Genomic DNA, 8,421 nt, shown 5'->3' with positions numbered 1-8,421 from the left:
AAGGAGATGAGTCTTTCGAGAGAGAGAATTCATAAGCCAAGGAAAAAGTGGGAGGCAAATTGACCTTGAAGAAATTCAAGAGTCAAGTGGTGAAGGATCCTCAAACCCTAGCAATCAACTTGAGGAGGAAACTCCCGTTGATCCGACAGAAGAGTCTGTACCTCTGAGGCATTCCACAAGAGTTAGGAATGCACCTGAGCATTACTATGGTTTCCATATTACTGCGGAAGGTGATACACTTAATAGTGATAGCACACTGGTAAGTCTGGATGAACCTAACAGCTAAACGGAAGCCATGGCCGGCCCTGAGGCTGCTAAATGGAAAGAGGCTATGGACAGCGAGATACAATCCATGTATGACAATCAAGTTTGGAACTTGGTTGACAATGTACCAGGTCGTAAGATAGTTGGGTGCAAGTAGATCTTCAAGAAGAAGACCGACATGGATGGTAATGTACACACTTATAAGGCGCAACTGGTTGCAAAGGGCTTTTCTCAAACTCCAAGAGTTTATTATGATGAGACCTTTTCACCAGTAGCAAAGATTAAGTCCATTAAGGTTATGCTAACTATTGCTGCATTTCATGACTATGAAATTTGGCAAATGGATGTCAAAACCGCTTTCCTTAATGGAAAGTTGGCTGAGGATGTTTACATGAGTCAAACAGAGGGTTTTGTCAGTGTAGAGTACCCTAATAGAGTGTGTAAGCTTGAGAATTTAGAGACGTTAAGCGTCAAAAATGACTTTTTGATGGAAGATTATTTAGAAGGATTAATCTTAACTAAGTTGTAGTATATGTTACAAGGATTCCGTACATATAAAGAACGCCGAAATCCGAGTTATAACGAAGAAGTTATGACCTGTCGAAGTTTCGCGACAGAACCGGCACGACACAGCGCAACATAAATAGTGAATTTACGATAGAGCGATATTTGGATTTAGCGATCTAAAATAAGGTCGTAGAATATGTTAAACCAAGAGCGTGCATGAAAAGAACGCCCAAATCTGACTTCGTATGAGTAAGTTATGATTTTTTGAAGTTTCGACTTAGCAGTGTACATCCCGAAGTTCGAATATGAGATCGAGCGATATTTAGCCGAAACAATCTAAACGAGAATTGAAGATCTCGTCGATAGTAGTCCAACGGTGAAAAGACAGACGAAAACGGACGTCAGACGAAGGAGTTATGATTTTCTAACAGAGTTTTCCTGTCCCGGCCTACTAAAAATAATATAATAAAAATATAATAAAAATAAAGTCAAAGTTAGCCGACAAAGTCTAAACGGGAGTTGTAGAGCATAATCTCACCTACGCGTGCATATAAAGAACGTCCAAAACGGAGCTCATATGCGAAAGATATGAATTTCTGAAGTTCGGGGCACAAAACCTGATACTGTGTCAGAGTTCACGACGTGAACACTGTGTTCACGACGTGAACCCAGAAATGACGTCACCTGGACTCTGCCAGACCCCACTTGTGATGACGCATGCAGTGACGATCAAGCCCACGACGTGGGAGTACTGTTCACGACGTGAATTTCAAGAAATCAGCCCTATAAATAGAATTGAAGGGGCAGCCGGCCAAGGTTGCTAATTCACTCTTCTCTCTCCCATATTACCTCGATTTACGTGCAAAGAAGTACCCCCGAAGCCCCGGTATCATCCCGATACCCGAAGCGAGTCCCGACGCTCCGAAGATCCCGAGAAGAAAAGAGTTTCAAGCCGAAGCTCTGCCCGCGAGAAGCCCGGTGTGTGAAGATACCCCGGTTTCATCGAAGAATACTACTTTACAAGCCGTAGTGCTGTCCGAGCATTGTCTAATCAAGTGAGTGTTTTCTTCTAACACATAGATATGAAGTATTTGCATATGAAATACGTGTTATGTGTTTATATATATTGTTTGTTTACTTGAGATGGATGTTGAATGAATGTTTTATACAGATTTTTAAATGATTTAAGCGATATATGTAATTTTTTATCTACATATATGTTGGGTAGAACATGGGTAGACGAAATAGTTGGTGTGTGATGAAGGATGAGTTTGATGATGAGACGAAAGATGATATAGATCATGAGATGAGGGTGACAGGTGAAAAATGAGTGAAACCTTTACCCAAATGATGGCCCCGTCATTCAGCAGAGTAGGGATGACAACCACGGATGATTCTAGACAGTCCAGTGGAACACTAGCAGGCTCGCAACTTGTAGGTGTTGTGAACGATGTGTTCATCGGTGTACTCTAAAAATCCTGGAAGCTATGGACTTAGTGCCTTATATAAATACAATGGTAGCTATGGAATTAGTACTGTATAGATGAATGATGGTAGGTATGGATTTAGTACTGTGTAGATGAACCTTGGTAGCTATGGATTTAGTACTGTGTAGATGAACCTTGGTAGCTATGGATTTAGTACTGTGTAGATGAACCTCAGGCAGCAATGGACTTTGTGCCAATTCCTTAGGTCAATCCTTAGGAACGAATGAATGAAGGATAGTGGATTCTTAGGGTAAGACCTTAAGAAATAAAGAAGATAATGGGGATGGGTAATTGGATTGATTGTTTGATGATTAAATATAATAATTATATTATTGTGGGTTGAAAACCCTATATGCTCACCAGGCTCCCAAGCCTGACCCACTCAGTTTTCTTTGTATCACAGGTAGTGGCACAAGAGCATAAGTTGGTTGGCATGACGAGAGATTTTGGATTATAGATCAGTAGTTATAAATAACTGTTATAAGGTATATTTATACTGTTTATGCTTTTGGTCTGTATCAGAACATGGCATCCCGAGATTTTGTTATTTAATGAAAATACATTTCTTTAAAGAAATTCTTTGATAAATTATTATCATATTTTGTTTTGGGAACAATTTCTGCAACAGTTTTCTTTAAAACGATTACTCTGATTTTAAAACAAAGAATAAACAAATCGGTCTTTTCTGGCCGTGAAATTGGGGATGTCACATCCAAGGTACTGGACATAGCAAAGTGTTGCTACAACACTCATGAGTGCTCATAAGTTCTGAGTATTGGATTCAACCCACGCTCGCTGGTATCACTTCATCGAATCTATCTCGAGTGATCGCGAGACGGCAATATCATATAAGTCTTCAAACCTAGAGATATGACTTGTTGCCTATGATTTGGTTATGCATTGATTGTACGAAAACGCATTGGTAACTCGATGTTATAAAACGTGCCTTTGTGTATGATTCAACAAGTAGTAGAACAAGCATATGAGTCGAAGTTTATCTGTTCCTTCTTAGATTAGAAGCGATATCTGGGCCCCTCGATGATTTTGTGTTGACCCATGTACCGGGCCCGGTCAGAACCAAATTGATGTGTTCGATTAAGTTCTTTGTCAAACAAATCGGAAATAGGGAAACAAACTGCTGGACAATAAGTAAGACATTGTTCCATGTATTGAAAGAGATACGATTGCTAATCGGTTCCTGAAGTCATACTTGCAGTTATAGTTATTAGACTCATCTAAGTGGGAGACTGTTGGATAAGGTGTCTAAGTCCATAACTATTTCTAGTATGTACTTGACCCGGTTTGGCATGGTCCATTTGGGTTACATGGCATCATGCATTTGGATAGACTAAAATGAGAGAAATAACACTTAAGGTTTATTAATATATTATAAGTTCTAATATATTAATAATATTATTTAATTAGTATTGATCAAGAATTAATTTGGAATTAATTAAGTGATCAAAAGGAGACTAATTAAATATATGGGTTGATTCTGTAAATCATCCATACTTATATAGTGGGCTAATGCTTCATGGATTATCAAGTTGGGCTAAAACCCATGGGATGCTCCATGGATGCTCCATGGTGTTTATTGAACCCATGGGTCATGGAAATGAAAAGTCATGACAATTAGGGTTTACATGCTATAACCCTAATTGTAACACACTATATAAGCTTCATGTTCTTCACCAAAATCGGCGACTAAGATATACAAGTGAGGGCTAGCCGATTTCTAAGTGTTCTTCATTTCTCTCTAAGTTATTCCAAGTTCATTTGGTGTTGTGTGAGACATTTGAGGCATCACACTTGAGGTGCTAGGCTCACAAGGTTTTCAAGGAATCCTAACTACTACAAGGTATGTTTTCTTGCTTACTTTTATGTTGAAAAAGTTCCCCATGTATGCTAGATAGGATATAGACCTTGGAAATCAAATTTGCATGTATCATAGTAAAACATAGATCCAAGGTTTCTAGGGTTGCATGTACACCTTAGGAGTGTTAGAATGCCCAAAACCCTACAAATGCAACCCTATACCAATGAATGATAGGTTCACAACTCTATCTTACTGCCAGTCGTCCTGAAATTATGTTTGCTACCATATTCTATGCACATTATCAAGCCAGTCCTAAGGAATCTCATCTTCTTGCTATAAAAAGGATCTTTCATTACTTAAAGCATACACCCAATCTTGGGTTATGGTATCCTTGCGATTATGAGTTCAAGTTGGTGGGATACATTGACTCTGATCATGGTGGATGTGGCAATGATCATAAAAGTACTTCAGGAGGGGCTTAAAGGCTTGGAGAAACATTGGTGAGTTGGTCCAGCAAAAAGCAGATATCAGTGGCTTGCTCTACTGCTGAAGCTGAATATGTAGCCACTGGAAGGTGTTGTGCTCAGATTCTTTGGATTCAGAATTAGCTCTTAGATTATGGTCTATACTTTTTTAAGACTCCTATCTGTTATAATAACACCAACGCCATTCAGATGATACAAAATGCAGTGCATATTAACATTTGTCATCACTTCATCGGAGACATTGTTAAAAAGGGAAAAATGGAGCTCTTCTACATTCCATCCATTGATCAACTGGCTGACATTTTCACCAAGGCATTGGATGAGAAGACTCTAAACAAATTAATTACAAATCTTGGCATGCTTTCAATGACTTAATAGTTTGAATTAACTTTGCTTCTTTTTGCTTTCTTAAAACACGAAAACACAAAAACAAGTGTTGATTTTATTATGTTTTTAGAAATTTACATAGTTTACTTAACCTTTGCTTCTAATGTTTACAAGTATTCTCTTTTCTCTATCATCTATATTTCAGGACTATCTTTGATTTATCTGCACCTCTTCCTTCTAGAGTTAGAAAGAGTTGCAGTCATCCAGAATGTTCTGAATGCTCTAGTTGTTGAGAAGAATATTGGCATTAAGTCTTCTTTTTATTGACAATACTCTTTCTCTCCTCCACTCACTGTAATGGATGCATGATCCCTCCATCAATACAATGAGTCTTACTTTCATCTACTGACTCATAAGCTGATAAAACCTTGAATGCCCTCGTTTTGATCTTGTGAACTCGTTGGTTTCATGGATTAGAGTCAGTTAACTTGATGGTTACAAAGACTAGTTCTTGTTTCTCTCTTGATCTTGATGAACATGAAGCTTGGAATCCATCTGCAACATCTCAATGATAAATGGTTTCATCATTATTGTTTTGTAGTGAGTTGCATTTTATATTAATGTGTTTGTTCTTGATTGTGTTTTCTTTTATAGCCACATTTAAAGATAAGATATTTCGAAGAAAGGAAATTGGTTAATGAGTATTTATTTCAAAATATCCTTCTTTTAAGATTCTACTCAAAAGATTTTTGCCTTTATGATTCTTCTGAAAAGGCTAGATAAAGAACCTCTGAAAAAGCTACAAAAATATCGCTTTTAAAATATTTCCTTATTTTACTAACTCTTTTGTTTGTATTCTTATATTATTTATTATTTTGTCTTGTACCATTTTTAAAGATTTGATGGGTGGCATTTCATAAGACAAGTATGTATCTATTGACAAACCATTGTCCCTAGAAGCATGTTGATGTATGTGCCTAAATCTCTCTAAGCATCTTATCAGCGAGACCATCTGTTGAGATGATACTGAGTCACCTACTCACGTTGATTGTCTAGAATTGTCTAAACTTTGTAAGTGAGATTGCCTGGTCCTAATAAAAATTATAGAAAGGATTAGGTGTTTTTTCTGGTTAATCGTCTCTTACCTGACTCTGTCCCTGGAAGCATGCTTACCGTATGCATCAAGTCTCATGTTCTGCTGAAACATCGAGCACAACCTAGTGGCGTACCTTGATTGCTTAGTTATTAGCGTAAGAGATACTTGTCTGGTCCTTAAATGACAAAGGGTTATTCATGTCCTTGACCTCCTAGTCTGAGGTATCACATGGTACCATTGAACGAATTGACGGCGAACTTCAAGCATCTATAATGCAACTCAACTCTATGATAGGAAAGTTGAACCACTTCATATTGAGGAGATGACATTGTTAATGATTCACGCTGATTCCATCTCTGCTTGACTGAAACACTCTGTTCTCTCCTTAATTTCTTCTTTAAAGCTTTATGATTCAACGTAATGTACCATAAACTGATGAGAGCTTGAAAATTTTGTGCCAATGGTTAAGCTAAAACACCACATCTTATCACACGCATCATTCCACTCTTAACCTGTTCTTCTAATAAAATTGATTAATAAGTCAGCATATGAAACCTTGCAATACTATGTCAGTGAATGATAGTGTCAACCCATACTATCAAGAGACATCACTCACTGAATTTCCAGCGACAACTCTGAAACACTGATAACTTACTCCAGTACCATATGTTGTTGATGTCAACAAGGGGGAGAGACCTACCTGATCCAAAAAGAAGCTGAATTTAAGGGGGAGAATATATAAGTTGAGACTCATGATACACTGATGATTGTTTGCTACTACTATTACTGATTACCGAAAGTTTAGGCAGTTATAGAGGGGAACATTCGTTGAATCTGATAAATTCTATAATAGTTCTGTTGATGACTCCTTTGAATAAGATTATTTTTGACATCATCAGATACGGGAGATTGTAAGGTCACACCTTATGATATGATGAGTCAAACACTCTACACGCTGACTGCCAATGCCAGCGCAAACATCAACATCAGCGGCAGCATCTCAAGACCTATAACCGTCAAAGTTTAGAAATTAATCTTATGTAATCTTTTTATATTAGGTAATTATACGAATATTTACAGAATAGATAAAGATCTGTTTATATGAAGATTAGATACAATCCCTTGATTAATGGGATATACTAGTATAGCTTAGTATATATTCAACATTAGGGTGAAACCCTAATGTGATCGTCTTTGTAATCGTCTTAGTGAACATCTTTGTGACATTCTCTCTCTTTGTGAGAACAACCCCTTTCTTGTGAAAGAAATCTTTGTGATTAATTTGTGTTCTTTACCTTTTCTGTTCTTTGTTTAGTTTAGTTTTTTCTTTGCTAAGTATACTTGAAGTGTATCCGATCGATACAATCCTTCAGATTTAAAACCAAAAAAAAGACTAACAATTGCTCATCAAGTACCAAGCTCATGATCAAAGTATTAAACAAGCATAAGAATTATGAACTACAATCATAAACATAAGATAAATGATAACCAAAACATGAATCCTTCAAAACTCACATATACCCAAGGGTTTTAGCCCAAATCAACCAAAATAAAGAGATTAGCCACTCATGGAAACAAGACAATAATCACAAAAGTGTTTTACCATCAAGAAATTATCAATTACTAGAAGGATGAGAAGAATGTAGCTATAGATCTCTAAAAACTCCTCTAAGGTGGCCCAATGGTGAAAAAATTGAAGTGTCGGCTGCCAAACCTAACCCCCAAGGTAAATGATGAGCCAAATGAAAAAAATACCCCTAATTGTGTAGTTGCGGGGCTACACTCGCAAACATGCGTGGGTAAGACCCCACCATCACAAATGGTGTTGAAATACTATTGGCTCTTTTTCTGCACTACTCAAGATCCCTTTGGTCCCCTCAACATCTCACATGATTCAAATTTAACCAATCATTTTCATGCTTTAAATGGATAGCCCAAGTCAATAACAAGAGTCCATGACCCATCTTCATAAGCCCACTTCATCCCAGTCTTCAATGCATTAAGCCCAATTCTTTCAATATGGATCCACAAAGCCCAAAAACTCCTTGCAAGCTCACCAAGACCAAAAACAAGCTAATCCGCAACCGCAACGGGACTCGACAAGCCTACAAAACACCTCATGCAGAATAGATAGGTCCCGATACGATCCAAGAAAAAGAATGAGATAGAATATGCAATGCAATAATAATAAAAATGGCTAAAAATGCTAAAATAAACTATAAAAAAGAAGAAAATAACATAAACTATCAAATCATTATATTATTAGTATTTATTTAAAAATCATTAAGTTGCTTGTTCACTAAATTACAAAATTATAAATAATATAAAGTTTATAATATGTATCAAAATCCACAAAAAAAAATGAACCTTAAGCCATTTATAAAAAAAAATGATTACTGCAATATAAGAACAAAAAAAATACAACAAAAAACTTACAGC

This window comes from Lactuca virosa, chromosome 4 (assembly GCF_052849685.1).
Source record: "Lactuca virosa cultivar CGN04683 chromosome 4, Lactuca_virosa_CGN04683_v6, whole genome shotgun sequence".
Lineage (NCBI taxonomy): Eukaryota > Viridiplantae > Streptophyta > Magnoliopsida > Asterales > Asteraceae > Lactuca > Lactuca virosa.
Note: the sequence above shows the minus strand (reverse complement) of the source record.